Here is a 21070-nt window from a genome sequence, read left to right on the forward strand (position 1 = left end):
TAAAAATAACTGGAATACATAAATCATACTAAAATAAAGTATCATACCTCATTGAGGTATTAAGCAGGTATTGAAAAATGTTTCTTCAATACCTGCTTAATACCTCAATGAGGTATAATATTCAATTAATACTAAGTTTTGGTATGAATACCAAAAAATAGTATGCTCGGGTTATTGCCCAGTTATTTTCTCCTGGTCGGGTAGGATGCTGGGACGAACTTAGCTTGCGTCGCGTCATTTGTCAGGTACTGGGTTGGAAAAAGTTCGTTCTAAAAAGGACCAATTGTTACACCGCTGCTCTAAGCGTTTTGTTGCTCTAAGTATGCTAGAGGACAGTGGCTCTCGTAGTCCATAACTATTTTTAATGTTAAGGAGAATGATTGACCTTTGGAATTAAATCCAACGTCACAAAAACCACAAAACAACCGAAGTAATCTAGGATAAACTTATGGCCAATAATCCAAACTCCTTTGGAAATTTGGATGGTTGAATCAATTCCTTAGCAGTGCGACTTTCGTCTCTTCGAGTTCTCTCAGTGTGTGTGTGCGATTTGTTGCTTCGAATCCTCTCTTGGTCGTGGTGTGCGAGGCCGTTTGATGTGACGCCCACTTCAACTCGGGGGTCTTAGTCCGTCTTTTTTCGAGTTGTTGTATTCATCCATGCTGCCGTTGCTAATGTCGTACTGGTCCTCCCGATCAGATACTCTAGTTTGATTATTAAACTCACCTTACTTGCGACAATAGCTTGTTAACCATTATGCTGTGTAAAAGGTTCAATAAAATTGGCATTAAATTTTGCGATGGTGTAGCCGGTTGTTGGTTTGGAGATAGAAGGCGCAGACTAAACAAAAGCTGCTGGTATAAAATCGTAAATTTTAATAAAATCCTAGCAGTATAGGTATCAAAACTCCTGGAATTGTCTCAGACGTTTGTTTCTTATTGTAACTGAACCCTAAGCTGCTCCTGAATAACCGTTCCGGTGTCAAATCATGAAATGGTCCTATAACCATAAGACACAGTCATTTGGGCCAATTCCATGAATTTTGATAGCGATTTTGCCAGTATTTCATTGAAATTCGCCATGCGTATTCCGGTACTGGGACATCCTTTCGACAACCTGGATTGCCAGAATCCAGAACATCTAAAAGTGTCAAAATCGGGTAAAAATGCCATATATGTAAGCATTTTAGTTGCTTTAGTTACGCGGTAAAATTATCCAGAATCTCTTCATCAGCTTCCCGCTTACTGTATCATCAATTTTATTCCAGCGAAAGCGAATGCTTGGCGATGTTCTAAGATGTCACTAAGCATCCATTTCCAGCTTGGGAAAGAACTCTGAAATTTTATGCAGACCACAGCTTCCTTCGTCAATTAAACTATTGAACGTGCAGAATTACGTGTATGGTGAAACTGTACAAAGGAGACTTCCATAAGCTTGAGATTAACTTCATAAAATGTTTTACTTCACGAACAGAAGGATGGACACGGTAAAATCTAAAAAGAGTGGAATTTGATGTTTTGTTTCTGTCTAGCTCACCAACAAGTCGTCGATCCCTGAAACATTACGTCAAATTTCTTTCTCCTGTTTGCTAGCTTATCTGAGCTTCAAATATCACATTCCAAATTACAATTACAGAAAAGTGTAGAATTGTAATCCTTCCATTCCATGTGCTATACCTAGTTCCATAGTAACCAGAGTCCAGTACATTTGTATTGGGCGAAGTTTGGGACAGTTGGCGGATTGACTGTTTTTAGTTCGTAGAAGGGTGCTTACCTTTTATGCATTTTACCATTCCAGCACACCTTGAGGCCAAAACATAGCGATAGTGTCGTGGTTTTTGGTGGATGGTATCAGTCGCTTCTTTTTCGTACAAATATGTGTTTGATAGTGCCATTAGAGATGCAATTTTTAGATTTTCGACCGCATCTGCATATAGCCTGCCAAACGAGGTACTTTTTGGAAGAATTTAGACAGCTTCTATGTCTGATTTTTTTTCGTATTACAGTGATCGAAAGCTGTTGGAAGTCTTCGAGCTCAGTAGATAGTCCACCAGAAATTATTTGAACAAACTAGTTGAAAAGCAGTAAAATTTTTGTTTGTTAATGTTGGGACTAATGGAATGTACAGAAGAGAAATTGTATTGATAAGAAGGTCCATTCCGAATCTGACAGAAATCCCAGAAGAAAACGAAAAATCATGACGAATAATATCGATATACGGGTGTCTTGTAATTTACAATGATAAAAGTAATGACAAGATTTTTGATAAAAATAATAGAATAACTTACATGTTTTGGTGCCAGCTACTGGGATTGATAAAATTAGAACTGGAGGTTAAACGAAACGTAAGGCTCGCCCGGTCATTTGTTGGTAAACCAGTCGAGGCGACACAAGAATTTTTTTTAGAATAATCCAGATCGAAAGGTACACAACAATTAGTACAATTTTGAGACCGTAGTACACGGAAAAAATCCGTTCATAAATTCATTCAAGGTCACGATTTTGTGAACTGAACGATTTACGAAAACCTTCACCAAGTTCCTGAAATTATGAATAATAAACCTCGTATTCATGAAACTATTTGTGTTTTCTAAAAACCAGTTCGACCCCGAATATATACATGGCGTTACATTAGAATTGTTGGTTGGGTTACTGTTGTTGCTCCCTGGACATGTTTAGTTTTTGTTGTGATTTTTGTTCATGATTTGGGAATACACAGTCGACAGCCAAACATTGTTCATGATTTCACGAGCTTATTCGCGATTCTTGTGACTTCTCATGACGTTAACGGGATTAAAGTTCATGATTTCAAGATCTTAGTCGTGATGTTCGTAATTTCCATTCACATTATCGTGATATTTTAATAATGAGTAGAGTGCTTCATGTTCATGATTTCAGGATCTTTGTCACGATTTTAAATATTTTTGTCACGAGTTGTGTGATTTAAGTTCATGATTTTAGGATCTTAGTCGCGATATTTGTAACTTCTGTTCATGTTATCGTGATATTTTAGTGATGAATAGACCAATTCATGTTCATGATTTCAGGACCTTCGTCACGATTTTAGATATTTTTGTCACTAGTTGTGTGATTTGTGTTCATTATTTCAGGATCTTAGTTACGATTTTCGTAATTTCTGTTCATGTTATCATGATATTTTATTTTAGAGCTTACTTTCAAAGAGTGATGTAACTAATGTTCATGATATCAGCAGTTTTATAATGATATTCGTAAATTCTCTTCGCCTTATCGTGATCTATTACTTTTTGGTTACTAACGGTTTTTTACTCGGAATAACGTGACGATATGAACTGGATCATTAAAATAAGACTCATTCGCGATATTTGGTTCTGTGAACTATATCACGCACACTATTTGGTGTTCTCAGTGCAGTTTTCGTTTTCTGTCCGGACAATGAACCTTATCAAATAAATAACGAGATTCTAATAACTTTTTTATATCTACTGCTCGTACCTATTACTGGTCGCAGCCACAAAAAAGTGCATGGAACAAAGATGATTCCACGAATAATACTACAACTTTTGTGATAGAGTTCACGTAAAAATTTCATTACCATGCTGCATGAAATTGTAAATGATTAGGGATATCTTCTAAATATTACAAGCACGCAAATAGATACTAGATAGATCGTAAATGTACTAGGAATCATGAACCAGTTCACGAATACATGAACAATATTTTACGATTTCGTGAACTTTTTCACGAAAGCGAATGAGAAGTTGTGACTATTAAACTTGGTATCATGAACCAGTTCACGAATACATTAATAATATTTCATGATTTCGTGAACTATTCCAGGAGTACGGATATTGGATCGTGACTAGTATGTTAGGAATCATGAACCAGTTCACGAATACTTGAATATAATTTTATGATTTCGCTAACTATTTCACGAAAACGAATGGTAAGTTGTGACTATTATTCTAGGTTTCATGAACCGGTTCACGAATACAGGAATAATATTTCATGATGTCGTGAACTATTTTACGAGCATGGATATTGGATCGCGTAACTAATATATTAGGAAGCATTAACCAGTTCACGAATGCATGAATCAAATATGATTTTGTGAACCATTTCATGAGCACGGATATTGGATCGTGACTAATGTATTAGCGATCATGAATTAGTTCACGAGGATTGAATGGATTCATGAATAAAATTCCGAATTTCGTGAAATAGTTCACGAAAATTTTGCCAGAATATTTTGATTTTTTGAACTATTGTTCCTATAACTATGAAAAAATCACGGGTTAACCTATGGTTTTATGAATAAGTTCATAAAGTTGTGAACTAGTTCTTGGCGGAAACCGTGACTGAAGTTCACAAAACAAAATCAAATATTTCCACTAATGAAAGCGTTATGCGGGCGTTACTGAAGAGAAATTGAACATAATTATAAAAGCCATGATTTTTTATCATGGTCCTGTTTTCGTAACGTAAAAACGTGATTGTTCCAGAATTCATGGCACTTTAATCACGATTTTGGGAACATTTTTTTTTCGTGTAGAGTTTTCAGTTGGGGATAACATCAAATCGGTGAAAGAAAAACATTGTAAGCAATGAGGATGATAATTTTAATAAACTTAGAGGGGCATACGGGAAATCTAAGTTTGAAAATAATGGGGATGAGTGATCTGTGTTCCGCGGATGTCTTCATTGACTTATTGAAAAGTCAGAATGAGGGGCTATCGTTTCAAGAGGTCAAAGTTATAGCTGATTACGAAATTTCGCTCTTCAAGTACAGCAAATACAGTGTCATAATTGAATACCGGTTGATAAAGATGCTTTGCCGTTGAAGCCTTTGATATGTTGCGCTGCTTCAACTGTGACGAATTCGGGCATAAGAGTACACTAATAACAAACATGTACAAGATGTAATGGACCACATACAATATCTGAATGCTCTTCATCTGATTTTAAAAGAGTTAATTTCGTGAAAAACAATAATGAATTTGGACGTTAGCCATGCGGCATTTAGCAAACTGTGTTCAGTATACTGAAGACAGCTACAATCTAGAAAAAGCAACATCTTATCAAATGACTATCAACGAACAGACGGGAGGCGTCCGAAATTTTATACTTAAATATATCTGTATGATCTATAAACTTTGTTGCTACGCAACATTTTGTGAAAAGTTGAATTTTAATAATTCGTGTTCCACTCGTCAGTAACTGCCACAAACTTAGTGCCAGTTAGACAATATATTCAAACTAGCACTAAATTGGCGCCAAATAGACATTAAATCCAAACAGTTCACATAATGTGTGTGAACGCCTGTGAAGCAACGGGCTAGTTTTTCTGTCAGAAACAAATATATTTTATACTACAACGATCTCCGTATAATGTGAAAGATCACAAGCGGGAAGCTTTCAAGAGGAATCCCCAATAGTTCAGTGAGAGGCGTTTCAAAAAAAAAATGCATTTGTGTAAAACTTTTGTGCGAGGTGCAAAAAAACGTGAAGGACATACATAGTCCAAGAGGCACCGAATGACGCCCGCAGAATATGGTATATAGTGGAGAAATTACGTGCGCAGAAACTCTACACCCAGCTGTCGAGGAAACCGCATTGTCTCGTCATGGATGTCGAGAGTCATGTGAAAACAGATTTATGTCAGTTTCCTGGATTTCTTTTCTTCAATGTTTGTCATAAGTTCGAGGTCTCTTAGGATATTAGACAGTTTCCCAAAAATACATGATTTGGCAGGCAATTTGCACGTGTGCTCAATCATATTTTGCAGATATTATGGATTGAATCCAATCGTTATTTTATTTCAATTGTAGTAACTGATTGAACAATAAAATTAATTCTTATTGATCCTAATCATGAAAAAAAACAATTCAATCCCGAAAATAGGTACTACCACCCTACAGTCTACAGTGTACAGTCTCGAACCTGCCGGCCAGTCGCGTCACCGAGCCGTCCCGGTAATGCAATTGACACAATAGTTAATTGTAAATTGATGAAGTGGATCGCCGTGAGGGACAGACACATCCTCATACCGGGGTTGGACCATCGACGGATGCGGATATTTCTCCTCCTCACATCCCCAGGGTTGCCATCAGAGAAGCTAATTACAATATTCGCATTGCGGGCAATGTTGACGATGATGAGCAGCAGATATATTCTGTGGTCTGTCATCACGAAAACGATTGATCACAGCAACACACGACATGTGCACAAACGCCGGATGATGATTCCGTAGGATAATTTCCTACCCCCCGTCGATGACCAGTGTCGGGTCCCCGCCAACTTAACACAGCTACCCCCATCCGACAGACGGGTTTCAGAGGCAGTAAATTTTCATCTCTCTCTCTCTGTCTCTCGAAACGAGCTGGGTAATGAATGAGTCCCGAGATTGTCTGACTGGTGTTTTGTTTTCGTTGCAGAAGGGTCGGTCGGTCCGTGATGGTTCCAAGGCACGGAGAGGGCGGAAATTTATTCTTTTTGTGATTCGTCCGCAGGAGGGCGGTAGAAGGTGGGGCGGCTAGGTCATCCAACCGTGCCGTTTCAATTTTCGTGGTTTAGTGCTGATGAAAATAGTGGAGCATGCAGTACTCCGGGCCAGGGCAGCTCTAAGTTCGTTGCCACAGGAAATGGGAGAGGTAGTTCCGGTGGAAGGCTGTACTCGGATGAGGGAAGGGCCAGTGAGAGGTCAATAGATGTGGGATCAGAGAGGGATGATAATAGGGAGCAAATTTATGCTTTGTTGAATTGGTAGCATTGTTCCGGACGAATATTATGTTGGCCACCCTACACCACATCGGGACCCGGACCCGCATATGTTTTACTATATCTTTGTATGAAAAACGCCAGCAAAATTTGACCACTTTTCTATCCCCCCAATCCCACTGTGCAAGCCTAGGTCAGGGAGAGTCATTAGCCAAAAAGGGCCATTCCAAAGCATGTAGGTACTTTGTTTCGTAACTAAGCACAAAACAGACCGCCTACTGCGACTCGGTGATGAAACGTGCAGTTTCCAAATCCATTTAAATGCATGATATCACTTTTCCGGTTTCGTTTCAGCACCCCGGTTCCGCCCGTCCACACAATAGGTTGGGTGATATGGATAAAAGGATGTCGTTTTTCGAATAGCATACCTGTTGGGTTAACCAGAGTTGGACGATATTTTTCCGAGCACTTAACCCTTCGAGCAGGTGATCAATTCACCAAATTTCCACTGCCAAAATCCTTTGATCGATGATAAGATAATCGAAAATCGAGTAAAAAACCGAACCGTTATCCCATCAATTTGACTCCATTCCGGGATGTCGGTTTGTATCGCTTTCTGGCTCTATTATGTATCGTGCTGCAAACTGCGGGAACGAACGATGGGTAATGCAATATTTCTTTCGTCGTTGTCGTCACCGTGGCCGCTCACCCCCCACGCTCCCCACGGCTAGAGGGCAGCACCATCAGCATCATCATCCATTCGCTTTCATCTCCAGCACATATGGAAAAGAAATATTAACTCTGGCTTGGTTTAGAATGGCACACTATAAAAGTAGCTCGTCTTCACGTTTTCAGTTCGCCCGCAGTCGGCCCTCGGCGCAGGATCTAGCGACGATCTTCCGGTCGGATAGAAGACATTGAAAACGAGGGACAGCGATAAAAAAGACGTAAGAAATGAAATATTACTCTAGCTTCCGGGTTGGAGTCGGTAACCGATGGGCTTCGAGGGAGAGAGAGAATGGTTCGTTTGGTTGAGTCAATCTCGCTCGGTGGTTCAGGATCCTAACCTATTTCTAATGTATCATTTTTAAGAACATGAACAAATACAGACGGTCGTTTTTTTTCGTTCCCTAGGAAAAAAAATGCGACATAGCATTCAGTGCAGAATTGAAAACTGCTGCAGCAGACGGGGGAATACACGAAATTCCAGATTCCTGGCCTTTGGGCAAATGGAACACAGTGGGATGAATTTGAACGGTCAAAACCTTGGATGGCGTTTCGTTATCAACAAAGTTATTGACAATACATTTTAAGAAAAGTTTCAGAAACTACAATCTAGTTTGAATTTGACATAACTTAACCTCAAATTCTATTTTTGAGCTAATCCATGAACTAATCGTAAAATGCCTAAAAAATTACTGCAGTGAGAATTTGATCATAGGAGGCGATGGAATAGGGATAGCCTCCTTTCAGATTTGAGTTCTTCTCAAAACCAAACTTAGACGATCCATTAAGTTCAGCCGGAGAATGAATGGAACCAGCCAGAATTCCGGCTGGACTTACCTGGAATAAGAGAAAAAAACATTTCTGTCCCACTGTGCGGGGGAGACCAACTCGCTTGTGCTCCACAGTTCGGAACTCGAACGGTGCAGATAAAGGTTATGTGGTTCGCTTTCCTTCTGATGTGGGAGGGAGACCGGTTTCCTTCCTTTTCTCATCAGTTGTGACGGTTATAAGGATATCAAAATGTTGGGAGTCCCGGGAAGAGATTTTATTGCGAAATGTTCAAACACATCCCGCTGTGAGTCCTTTTCTGCGAGGCTAACTGCCAGCGCGCTGATGTCGTCGGATCTAAATGGGGCGGAGGGGTGCTCATTATGATGACAGAAAGTTCGTACCTTCACCGAAGACTCGGGTGTACGTTTTGCTTTTCCCACATCTTTGCTAATTCATTTGTTCTCACAAACATGTTGACCAACTTGTAAATAATAGAAACGTTCAGCTTTTTGGGTTTAAAAATGAATGCTTTCAAGGGTTGAATGTAGAGGCCTTAGTTTCCATCCGTTCCGGTCCTTGAAATATGTCGAGGAATATGTTCAGAGTTGTTTTTCCTCGATTGAAGTTAAATAGCTAGTACCCGTCAAATTGCTGTCACCATGCGGAAAATATATAGTCTTCGGTAAAGGTTTTTTTTTACCACGAAACATCCATTTTTGATGGGATTGAGTTAAAATAAATCTACAATGAACAAAATAAATCAAAATTCTCTTTTCAAGAGTAAGAGAAAAGAAAATATTGGCGTAGACTAAGTCATTACATATTATCTAATGTAGTTAGGTTACAATAACAAATATACAAGAATTAAGCTTCACTAAAGTTAAGACAATACCGAGGATACCTTTAAACAACGTTTTTCAGAGCAATGCATGAAAAAACGTATCATTATCCCCAAGTTTCCTGACAAACTACAATTATACGACACCCTAACGTTCAGATGTATTTTTACAGGTTTTACCGCCTATCGTAGTAGGCTAAATTGAAGTTAAAGGGATACGCTACTATCACCGCACGTGAAAAACAATATCGCTGCAGTGATAATGAACAAGTTACAAGACAACCAAGTTTAGGTGAAAATATGTGGAAGCCGCGCTTGTTGCTAGGCACCGACGCACTTGTTTACATTGAGAAAAAATGGAATTCGAAGTGAAAATTCAAACGCACAAATGAGAGTTTTCGGACATTTTCCTTCGATAATCTGCAAAGTGGCAGAAAATTTGATGTTTCGTTAGTAAACGATTAAAGTTTTGCGGGTGTTTTTTGCAGTGGTGTGTGATTAAAGTGCATTTGAAAAAGTACATTGAAAACGAGAAAAAGAAAAATAAGAGTGTTTCGAAAAGAAACCCCAAGTGAAGAGGGGTGATATTTTCGCACAAAATAAGAGCTACAGATGGAATTCCGTCAAAAACTCAGGCTGATAGTATAGGAAAATGTTCTAGCTTACTCAAGTAGCAGTTTCGTGGTACATCGGCAAGGTTATTGTCTTGAAAAACGTATTTTTATATTTGCTCATGTCAGATACATGGTTAGGCAGGGGAGAGGAGTGTGTACGGCGTAGGAGCTATGTTTTGGCTCGCATATATAATGTCCATAAGCAGTAAAGTGCCTCCCGAATCGATAGTGTAGCATAACAATGCATTGTTGCAATTCACACCGAGGTTCGTCGTAAAAATTTCAGCAGCTCATGCAACGCCATTTTTTTGTGAGCAAGAACTATCCGATCACGTTCCACGCAAGCATAATTTTTCAAATCACAAATAAAAACATAATTCTTCCCTTCACATCGAAGTGAAAAACTACCAGCAAATATAGAAAACCAAACAATTCAAATGCTCGTTATCTGCAAGACACGTTTCACCTATAGTCAACATCCTACTTCAGCTTGATCCGCATGGAAATGGTAAAAACATGCTTGTACCCACGTACAGTAGTACAGTACACACATAGTCACACATACAACACAGCGATGGGAGAGTAAAGTTTTCAAATCATCAAATCAAACAATTCCGTGCATACAAAACCGTCCACAACCAACAGACCGACCGACGATAATGGCGCGAGGCGAGAGTGGAAATATTTACCCGGAGAATTGTTTTTGCCACCAGGGAACCAACAACCGCACTGCGTTCGGTCCTGTATGGGTGTACTTGGAAATAGCCTGAATCTGAATCGAACCGTTTACACGGGTGCGTTCGCCGTACTTTCACTGGAACACTTGGACAACACTGTGATGGAAGAAATTTCGGTTGTCAATATAATGATTGGACTGGTGAAAGATTGTACTCGTCTTTGTGCCCTATTCATAAATTACGTAACGCTTTTAGGGGGGAGGGGGAGAGCGTGCGGCAAATTGTGAATTATTGTGACTTATGGAGAAGAGGAAGTAACATGTTTTTACGGAAGAAATATTTTCAAAGAATTTAGTACGTAATAGAGGAGGGGTGGAGGAGAAATTTGTGATAATGTGTTCCTTGGGGGAAAGGGGTTGGGTGATTTTTGAAAGATCCCTTCAGATAGATGACAGTGGGTGTATTTTTATTTGTGATTCTATCGCATTGCTTTTCGTGATGAGCAGTCTATTTACAGAAGTGACACGGGATTAACCTGATTGTCCTACGTACACAACGTAGTCTGAGCATTGGGGGCAGTCCAATTGACCAATTTTTAATTAACATTAGATCAATTTCATCAAATTTCGAACAATTTAGACTAGTTTTGATAAATCTCAAACGATTTCGAAAAAAATTAACCGCTTTTTAACAGTTTTGGCAAATATCGACCAACTTATACACACTTATTTTTTTCTGCTGAATCTCAATCTTTTTCGCATCTTTTCCCGAAATCTCAACAGCTGAGATCTCAGTAAAAAAAATTTTTGGCTGAGATCTCAGTAAAAGTGACGTTTCATAGCTGATACTCGGAAAATATTTCACTGAAAAACAGCTAACAAATCTCACTTTACTGAGATATCAGTTTCAAAATTTGCTGACAAAACGGCTGTTGGGAAATTGCCGAGCCGAATTAAGTGTATACGTTTTGTCCAATTTTATCCAATTTCGACTAAATTTCTAAGTTTTGCTAATCTCGTCCGATTAAGACATATAATTTTCTTCAAACTCGAATAACTTCAAAATATTAACCGAACAATATTAGCTAGATAAAAAAACACCATGAACCCAAGGACCAAGAACCATAGCCACTAAAGATAACCTAAATAGCGGTCGCAGTGGCAAAGTTTCCCCTAACAAAAAATAGAACCAAAGGAACCAAGGGATCAAGGGACAAAGAGACCAAAGACCAAGGGACCAAGGACCAAGGGAGCAAGGACCAAGAGAGCAAGGACCAAGGGAGCAAGGACCGAGGGAGCAAGGACTAAGGGAACAATGACTAAGAGACCAAGCGCCAAGGGACCAAATATCAAGGACCAAGGACCAAGGGACCAAGGGACCAAGGGACCAAGGGACCAAGGGACCAAGGGACCAAGGCACCAAGGGACCAAGGCACCAAGGCACCAAGACACCAAGGCACCAAGGGACCAAGGGACCAAGGGACCAAGGGACCAAGGGACCAAGGGACCAAGGGACCAAGGGACCAAGGAACCAAGGGACCAAGGAACCAAGGGACCAAGGAACCAAGGGACCAAGGAACCAAGGGACCAAGGAACCAAGGGACCAAGGGACCAAGGGACCAAGGGACCAAGGGACCAAGGGACCAAGGGACCAAGGGACCAAGGGACCAAGGGACCAAGGGACCAAGGGACCAAGGGACCAAGGGACCAAGGGACCAAGAACCTATGAACAAAGAATCCATGGACCATCAACCCAAGGACCAACGACCAATGGCGAAGGACAAGGGACCAAAAACCCATGGCCAAGGACTAAGGACCAATGGCCAAGGACCAAGAACCCACCCAAGGAACAAAAACATACCCAAGGACCACAAATCCACCCAAGGACAAAGAACCCACTCAAGAACCCAACCAAGGGACCAAGAACCCAGAACCATTAGACCAAGAACCCAAGGACAAAGAACTCAAGAATCAAGAGCCCAAGGACCAAGAACCTATGGATCAAGAATCCTAGGACCAAGAAACCAAGGAAGCAAGCTTCATGTTTCTAGTGTCTTGTATCCCCTGTCCAGTTTTTAATTTCCATTGTTTAGTTCCCAGTTTGAAGTTTCCAGTTCTTAGTTTTCAACTACTAATTTTCAATTTTCGGTTTCTGAATTCTAGTTCCTAGTTTCCAGTTTCTAGTTTCTAGTTTCTAGTTTCTAGTTTCTAGTTTCCAGTTTCTAGTTTCTAGTTTCCAGTTTCTAGTTTCCAGTTTCCAGTTTCCAGTTTCCAGTTTCTAGTTTCTAGTTTCTAGTTTCCAGTTTCCAGTTTCCAGTTTCCAGTTTCCAGTTTCTAGTTTCTAGTTTCTAGTTTCTAGTTTCTAGTTTCTAGTTTCTAGTTTCTAGTTTCTAGTTTCTAGTTTCTAGTTTCTAGTTTCTAGTTTCTAGTTTCTAGTTTCTAGTTTCTAGTTTCTAGTTTCTAGTTTCTAGTTTCTAGTTTCTAGTTTCTAGTTTCTAGTTTCTAGTTTCTAGTTTCTAGTTTCTAGTTTCTAGTTTCTAGTTTCTAGTTTCTAGTTTCTAGTTTCTAGTTTCTAGTTTCTAGTTTCTAGTTTCTAGTTTTCTAGTTTCTAGTTTCTAGTTTCTAGTTTCTAGTTTCTAGTTTCTAGTTTCTAGTTTCTAGTTTCTAGTTTCTAGTTTCTAGTTTCTAGTTTCTAGTTTCTAGTTTCTAGTTTCTAGTTTCTAGTTTCTAGTTTCTAGTTTCTAGTTTCTAGTTTCTAGTTTCTAGTTTCTAGTTTCTAGTTTCTAGTTTCTAGTTTCTAGTTTCTAGTTTCTAGTTTCTAGTTTCTAGTTTCTAGTTTCTAGTTTCTAGTTTCTAGTTTCTAGTTCCTAGTTTCTAGTTTCTAGTTTCTAGTTTTAGTTTCTAGTTTCTAGTTTCTAGTTTCTAGTTTCTAGTTTCTAGTTTCTAGTTTCTAGTTTCTAGTTTCAAGTTTCTAGTTTCTAGTTTCTAGTTTCTAGTTTCTAGTTTCTAGTTTCTAGTTTCTAGTTTCTAGTTTCTAGTTTCTAGTTTCTAGTTTCTAGTTTCTAGTTTCTAGTTTCAAGTTTCAAGTTTCTAGTTTCTAGTTTCTAGTTTCTAGTTTCTAGTTTCTAGTTTCTAGTTTCTAGTTTCTAGTTTCTAGTTTCTAGTTTCTAGTTTCTAGTTTCTAGTTTCAAGTTTCTAGTTTCTAGTTTCTAGTTTCTAGTTTCTAGTTTCTAGTTTCTAGTTTCTAGTTTCTAGTTTCTAGTTTCTAGTTTCTAGTTTCTAGTTTCTAGTTTCTAGTTTCTAGTTTCTAGTTTCTAGTTTCTAGTTTCTTCTAGTTTCTAGTTTCTAGTTTCTAGTTTCTAGTTTCTAGTTTCTAGTTTCTAGTTTCTAGTTTCTAGTTTCTAGTTTCTAGTTTCTAGTTTCTAGTTCCTAGTTTCTAGTTTCTAGTTTCTAGTTTCTAGTTTCTAGTTTCTAGTTTCTAGTTTCTAGTTTCTAGTTTCTAGTTTCTAGTTTCTAGTTTCTAGTTTCTAGTTTCAAGTTTCTAGTTTCTAGTTTCTAGTTTCTAGTTTCTAGTTTCTAGTTTCAAGTTTCAAGTTTCAAGTTTCTAGTTTCTAGTTTCTAGTTTCTAGTTTCTAGTTTCTAGTTTCTAGTTTCTAGTTTCTAGTTTCTAGTTTCTAGTTTCTAGTTTCTAGTTTCTAGTTTCTAGTTTCTAGTTTCTAGTTTCAAGTTTTCTAGTTTCTTGTTTTTGTTTCTAGTTTCTAGTTTCTAGTTTCTAGTTTCTAGTTTCTAGTTTCTAGTTTCTAGTTTCTAGTTTCAAGTTTCTAGTTTCTAGTTTCTAGTTTCTAGTTTCTAGTTTCTAGTTTCTAGTTTCTAGTTTCAAGTTTCTAGTTTCTAGTTTCTAGTTTCTAGTTTCTAGTTTCTAGTTTCTAGTTTCTAGTTTCTAGTTTCTAGTTTCTAGTTTCTAGTTTCTAGTTTCTAGTTTCTAGTTTCTAGTTTCTAGTTTCTAGTTTCTAGTTTCTAGTTTCTAGTTTCTAGTTTCTAGTTTCTAGTTTCTAGTTTTTAGTTTCTAGTTTCTAGTTTCTAGTTTCTAGTTTCTAGTTTCTAGTTTCTAGTTTCTAGTTTCTAGTATCTAGTTTCTAGTTTCTAGTTTCTAGTTTCTAGTTTCTAGTTTCTAGTTTCTAGTTTCTAGTTTCTAGTTTCTAGTTTTTATTTTGTTTTTTACTTTTAGTTTCAATATTCTAGTATTTCGTTCCATTTTTCATTCACAGCTTCTTGTATGCTGTGCATATGCTTTATAAAATGTTCACTGTTCACAGTGGAATTGTTTCAAAAAAGCCAAACAACTACAAAAAATGTTTCAGTGACCTAAATCTGCCGCTTGAACCAGTAACTAACAAGCATTGAAGATGGGATACGCTTTGTAAAATGTACCATAAGTAAAACGACTAACAACAGCATAAAACGATCACGACGATGGCAAGCCAACACTTTCCTTCGCTATGCAAAATTATTTACACGCTAATTCCAAAAAAGAAACAAGTTTTTAAACAAACGTATTTCAGACCTACCAATTTTCAAAATTTTCGCTCTTCCCATTGATGCCTAAAAACGAACCTAAAAATAATCACACAATACACTTAGTAATCAAGAACAAAAATGCTTGAATCGATTCAAATTCGAATTTAGCGTGTACGTTGGTTGGAAGTACGTACAGAACCGTATTGTTTTTGTCCCGTAGAAATTATTTAATAAATTCTATTCTCCGCCAGTTATCTGACTCGGGGATGGTTCTGTTTACGCGCAGCTTCCTAACGCGGGGTTTACACGTTGTAGAACAAGAAATATTAAACTTTATTGAAATTGAATTCCGGTTTCCGCATAAAAGCAAACGATTATAATCTACAACCAAGCATAATTCTTCCCGACATATTTCCCCCGGAAGAAAGAGGACCGCATGCAGGGGCTGTATCCCGCGCGTACTCTGGAATACTGTGAAACGCCCCAAACTCTCTATCTCACTTGAATGAGAAAAACACTTAAATCTTTTTCTTGTTTTTCCTCCTCCTCCAGGTCGCATCCCCGGAAGAGCACTTTGCCTTCTATACACGACGACGAACGACAAACGGTGGCCACATTTTCCACGCTTGTTATTTTCCATCGCCTCCTACGATTCTGCTAGCTCATGGCCGCCTCCCCCGGTTTTCCCTTTGACCGCGTTTTATTCAGCGATTGCCACCTCTCCCCCTAGCGCAAAAAACTCAAACCCATCATTATCGAACACAATTGACTGTACCAAAGTGTAGGAAAGTGTACTTTTCCTACTTCTGTTCGTCCGTGGAGAGCCCGAAAACAAGCCAAAGCAGAACCGTTTAAAAGTATCCGACCGTTGTTCCGTTTGTAAGAAGATTGTTATCAGGAAGCCTCTTCATCCTACCTCCGCTCCCGCGCCACCCCGTTCGTTCAAGGACTTCCGTTTTCCGCTACCGCCGCTGCTGCCCGGTTGGTGGTGAAAAGTGATCATCATTAGACCCGGCTTAGGAAAGTCAATGGCATAAGTGAGGAGAATTTAATGGCGGCCGTAATCGAGATAACGGAGCAGAGAATGGGAATTCCCTTGAGAAGCTGCCTGCAGGCTTCCATCGTTTTTTGGGAGTTTTTTTTATTGCTACTTTCGAGGAAAGTTTTATTTTGATTTTGATATTTGATTGATTTTTCTGGTTCTCTTTTTCGAAAATTGCGTTCCTTGCGATTTTTATTATATCAATTCTGTTTCATTCCGTTCCATGCTTTTCCTTTTTTCTGTTTCATTCAGTTTTTATTGTTCATTCTGTTTTTTTCGGTTCCATTGTGTTCTATTTTGTTCCATCATATTCCAACCTGGTCCATTCTGCTACATTCTATCCCATTATGTTCCATTCTGTTTTGTTCTGGTCCATTCAGTTCTGTTCTGATTCTATTCTGTTCCATTTTGTTCTAACCCGCACAATTCTGTTACGTTTTGTTTCAGTCTGTTCCGGTCTGTTATATCATGTTTCATTCTGTTCTATTCAGTTCCAATCTGTTCCATTTTTATGCAAAATGTTCCATACTGTTCCGTTCTGTTTCATTTTGCTTCACTCTGTTTCATTCGGTTCCATTCTGTTAAATTTTGTTTGAGATTGTTCCATTCTGTCTCAACCTGTTCCATCCTATTCCATTCTGTTCTTCTCTGCTTTATTATGCTCCTTTCTGTTTCATTCCAGTCCATTTAGCTAAGTTCTTTTTCATTCTGTTTAGCTCAGTTCTGTTCTGGATTTATTCTGTTACATTTTGTTTCAGAAATTCTGTCCTATTGCTTCATTCTATTCCATACTGTTTCATACTGTTTCATTCTGTTTCATTTTGCCTTATTCTGTTCCATTCTATCCCAACCTGTTCCATCCTATTCCATTCTGTTCTATTCTATTTCATTCATCACTTCCGTTCTGTTTTGTTCTGTTTCTATTCTGTTCGATTTTTTCAGACTGTTCCATTTTGTTCATTTTTGCATCCTCCTCTTTCATTTATTTACATTCTGCTTCTGTCTTTTCCGGTATGTTACATCCTGTTCCATTCTGTCCTATTTGGTTCCAATCTGTTCTATTTTGTTGCAGAATGATTCACTTTCCATTTTATTCCGTCCTGTTCCATTTGGTTCTGAACTTTTCCATTTTGTTGTAGGCTGTTCCATTCTATAACATTCTGTTCCAAATTCTGTTCCATTTATTTAGCTAAATTTCCTATTTTTTCTAAATTTTATTCCATTTTATTGGGATTTTACACTTCAAGCTTTACAACTTTTTCCATCAGCAGCGTCTAATTAATTTCGTTTCATTTCCATTTTTGCAGACGATCAGCGGTAAATTTCACTTCTGTTCCATTCCTTTTCACGCTTTTCCATTTTTTGCCTTGTTGTTTCATTCGGTTCCATTGTGTTGCATACTGTTCCGTTCTGTTTTATTCTGGTCCATTCAGCTTCGTTCTATTTCATTCTGTTCTATTTTGTTTAAGACTGTTACATTTTGTTCCACCTTGCACCATTCTGTTACATTTTGTTTCAGTCTGTTCCGATCTGTTATATCCAGTTTCATTATGTTCTATTCAGTTCCAATCTGTTCAATTTTGATGCATAATGTTCCATACTGTTTCCTACTGTTCCGTTTTGTTTCACTTCGCTTCACTATGGTCCATTCGGTTCCATTTTATTCGATTTTGTTTGAAACTGTTCCATTCTGTCCCAACCTGTTCCATCCTACTCCATTCTGTTGTTCTTTGTTTTATTCTGGTTCATTCTGGTCCATTCAGTTCCGTTGTTCTGTTATGGTGCACCTTCGTGTTCCAGTCGGTTCCATTCCGTTTTTTAGTCTGTTCCGGTATGTAGTTCACTGTTCCAATTTGGTTCCAATCTGTTCCATTTTGTTGCAGAATATTTCCTTCTATTCCATTATGTTCTGTTCTGTTCTATCCTGTTCCATTCGGTTCAAGACTGTTCCATTTTGTTGTAAACTGTTCCATTCTATTCTACATTCTGTTTCATTCTGTTCCAATGATTTAAAATCTTTTTTTGAAATTTTGTTTCATTTTATTAGGATTTTACAGTTTTTTCCATTAGCAGCATATAATTCATTTCGTTTCATTCCCATTTTAGTAGACGATCAGCGACGAATTCCCTTCTTCCCATGAACCTTCCGACGACGCTGAACGAAGACTAATTGGTTGCTAGAGTAAGTCACTGCGCCACCAAAAATTAGCACTTCCTGTGATCTATCTCTCTATCTCTTTCACCCAAACCCACACACACACACTGAAACACATCTCAGCCACCTCCACTTGACTGAGTGACTGCGGCGCGTGATGGTTCAAAAATCCCATCATCATCGTTCCCCACACCCATCAACCCGAGATCTAAAAATTAATTGCATAAATATTTCATGAAGCATGATTTCAAAGCAAACTTTTAAAGTTCTACTCCACGATTTCACTGCAGCGAAAGCGTCGGAGCTTGAAACATCTTCGCCGGGGATTACGCTGGGAAGGATCGGACTAGCAAGAAAGGAACACACCGTGATGGAATTGGATGGGAAATTATATTTCCATTAATCCCCAGGCCGACTCCGACTGTTAGAGTCAGTTCCGAGGTGTTTTTTTTTTTCGTTTGAACCATTTTTTTTACTTTGAAAAGGTAGGCGAAAAACTACCGCCACTAAATTGAACACGTGACGAGCATCGACGGGCAGGAGCCAATCTGTTGCGGAAATATTGACACCGGAAATATTTCCCCCCCCCCCCCCCCCGGGCTTGATGAAAAAGGAACGGGGACTGGGTATGTGTCAGTCAAGCGAATCATTACTATCATTTAGTTTGCACTTTAATGTTGCTTTCCAGCGCGGAAAGATTTTCGATATTTGCAGAAAGTTGGAGCGACAGCAAGTGCAAGTGGATGCAGGAAGGGGTGGCAAATGCCACACAGTTTTCTTTCCGCTCGGTTTCACTTGGCGAAAGGACTGCGAACTGTGCAAGAGAAGCTCGGGTGCATCTTCCCGTTTTTTTTTCTTTTTTCGTTTCATTTCTCAGTTTTTTTGTTGAGGGCACTTTTTGCAACCGGGGAAAACGAGCACCCTCCGAAATGACATCTGGCGGTTGACAGGCGAAGTGTACATTCTTGTCACTTTCTCCACGGTAAAGTGAAGTGGTAACAATAAACGGGTGTCGTGGAAATTGCTATCTTGTGGCAAATGGCTTTCGGAAGTATCTATCTGGAATAGAAAAATTGTAGTTAATAAATGTGTCTCTGACTTACCATTTCGACCTTCCATGTTTATATTTGTTACAAAACATCCTGATGGGTCCAATTTCGCACAGTCACAACGGGGTCACAAAACTCCCTGCTAGGTGAATGTCGTATGCCAGTGCCAATAATGGCCTTACCAGCAAGACATTTCTTCCCTTCCGGGCCGCGAGACTCGGAATGGGGAAAAATACTCCAACGGCAGCAGTGTGAAATCCATGTCAGCTACCCGCTGTTTGCACGTCTGTCGATGGATGCACTTTTGTGGATTGCGAAACGAAGCTGGTTTTACAGGCCGATGTCATCGTAAATTGAAATGCCATGACTGCCATAACATTGTGGAGTGCCTTGCTGCTATACGCTTTCAAAACAGAGCAAAAAAAAAATCCTCACCATTTGAGTCAAACGAAACGAGTTGCAAATTGTGAAACTGTCCTCCGATTCCACTACTGCTGCTGCTTCTGCTACCAGCAGCCGATTGACTGTGATGGTGAGAGTGAGAGAGATAGACACAGACAGACAGTTCACAATGCTGTTCTTAATTCAATCAAAAGTAATGAAATTGCAATATGTCATCACAGCTCACATTTTTCGATTTTTTTGATATGTTTTGCTGGAAATTTGGGACACACTGTCACTCGGTGACAACACTACGGAATGATACTGGTGCGGCAGCAATAAACTCAAACGTGGCAGGCTATGACGCGTTTGGGTTAGGGACTGTCAAATGAAAGAGCTTCCTTTTTCGCCAACCAGCCTGCTGCGCGAAAATAAATGTACAGTGTTTTTAAACTTCAAATGCGATCACATGGTAGATTACACGTACGCAAATCGGCTTACCAAATTAGGAATTGAGTTTTGATTTCATTCGATTGGTTGGATTTGCTCGCGGGTTCAACAAGAAAAATCCATTAGACGTGTATCAGTTGTTTTTTTTTCTTTCTGTCTTCCCGAGGTATCATTGACTAATTAAAAATTATGTAAATGCATTCAAAAATTACTCAAATTTTAATTCCATCTGGCGGCAGAGATATATCCCATCTCAGTTTCTCTACGAACAGAGGAAATCCGTTCGCCGAAAGACGAAACCAGCCGTCGCTCATCATCCCTGGAAAAGAATTCCGCCGCACCAAATCCAGCCAGGAATAGCTTCATCCGCATAGTTCCCGTTCTCAGCAGCTCCCTCTGTTGTTGGCTGAGCAAAACAACGCTTTCGTGTGATTGTTTCGCATCATAATCTTCCGCTGGGAAAGGTTGCCCACCGTTCTTTCACCCATCCACAGCCGCTTTCTGGAATCAGATGAATCCGAGCGTAAAAGTAGCATCCTTCCTTTCTCCTGTGTCGGCGGCGTTCCACCGATTATTATTTGTTCGTTTATTATATATTAATTTTATATTTTCATTAGCATCTTCTCCTCTCGGAACTGGATTTGCACTAGGATCTTCCAACTGCGCTAGTCGAAAACTGAACGTAACCTCGCGATGGTTGTTGAACAATGGCCTTTGCTTCGCTGAAACATGCAAAGCATTCGGGATCGGCGAAAGTATTGTGCTTCTCGATTCATTCGTCGAAAATTTGGCCGAAAAATCTATAAAAGATTTTGACAGTTAGTCGAGGAACGTTTTAAATTCGAAAATCATCTTCCTCCAAACTTTGCAAAAAAAGCCTACTGTGATTTCTAATTTTGATATCATGGTAGATCATTTTCATGGTAAGCCACAATATTCAAACTACACTGAACGAATAATCTATGGCTCACTCTTGCGCCAGCTTTTCCACTGATGCCGGGAGGACCAGGAAGTGATTTGTTGTTATAAGACGCCTGCTAGGATACGTACACATAATGGGAGCATAAATACACATCAGCGTGGCAAGTATCGTTCTCGCGTCTATATAAATAGTCTCCGTAAGCAACAACTTGTGAATGGTTTCGGCCGATTAGG

The sequence above is a fragment of the Topomyia yanbarensis genome, chromosome 1, assembly GCF_030247195.1.
Source record: "Topomyia yanbarensis strain Yona2022 chromosome 1, ASM3024719v1, whole genome shotgun sequence".
Classification (NCBI taxonomy): Eukaryota; Metazoa; Arthropoda; class Insecta; order Diptera; family Culicidae; genus Topomyia; species Topomyia yanbarensis.